Genomic DNA, 301 nt, shown 5'->3' with positions numbered 1-301 from the left:
ACATGGCGTCGTGAACGCCCACACACCTGCTTAAAACCTCCAGGAGTGAACCATATTAACAAGGAGGGGAGATAATGTGCAGGTTTAGCTCCGATTTGTGATTATATTGGTTGTTTTGTGTCACTGCATCACTTATATGAATTAGTTTTTATGTATATATTTAGTCTGTTGTATTAAATCTATATTTAGTGTTGGATTTATGTAAATACTTATTGTCTTGGTGTTTATGGTGTTCCACCTATAGAAATGGTATTTTCCAGTTACCTGCGCGCGGGAATCTTAAAAAACAGGAAGTCCATTT

Source organism: Thunnus maccoyii, chromosome 15 (genome assembly GCF_910596095.1).
Source record: "Thunnus maccoyii chromosome 15, fThuMac1.1, whole genome shotgun sequence".
NCBI classification, from domain to species: Eukaryota; Metazoa; Chordata; class Actinopteri; order Scombriformes; family Scombridae; genus Thunnus; species Thunnus maccoyii.
This window is presented reverse-complemented; position numbering follows the sequence as displayed.